Raw genomic sequence first — 655 nt, forward strand, 5'->3', positions numbered from 1 at the left:
TTGGTGTAATATAAAGTGCCAGTCAAAAGTTTGGACACACCTACACATTCAAGGGTTTGTAACGCCCTGGCCATAGAGAGGGGTTTTTGTTCTCTATTTTGGTTAGGCCAGGGTGTTACATGGGTGGGCGTTCTGTGTTTATTTTTCTATGTTAGTTTGTTTCTTTGGTTGGCCGTGTGTGGCTCCCAATCAGGAACAGCTGTAGTTCGTTGTTGCTGATTGGGAGTCATACATATGCAGCCTGTTTTTCCTTTGGGGTTTGTGGGTGATTGTTTTCTGTTTAGAGTATTTCCTGACAGGACTGTTTTGCTGTCGTCTTTTGTTTATTTTTGTATTGTTCTCTTTTTCAATTAAATTTCAAGATGAACACACATCCTCCGCTGCACCTTGGTTTCATTACTACGACAGCCGTTATAGGGCTTTTCTTCATTTTAACTATTTTCTTTCATTGAATAATAGTGAAAACATCAAAACTATGGAATAACACATATGGAATCATGTAGTAACCCCCCCCAAAAAAGTGTTAAATCAAAATAGCTTGTATTTTAGATTCTTGAAAGTAGCCGCCTTGACAGCTTGGCACACTCTTGGCACTCAACCAGCTTCACCAGGAATGCTTTTCCAACAGTCTTGAAGTTCACACATATGCTGAGCA

This window comes from Salmo salar, chromosome ssa16 (assembly GCF_905237065.1).
Source record: "Salmo salar chromosome ssa16, Ssal_v3.1, whole genome shotgun sequence".
NCBI classification, from domain to species: Eukaryota; Metazoa; Chordata; class Actinopteri; order Salmoniformes; family Salmonidae; genus Salmo; species Salmo salar.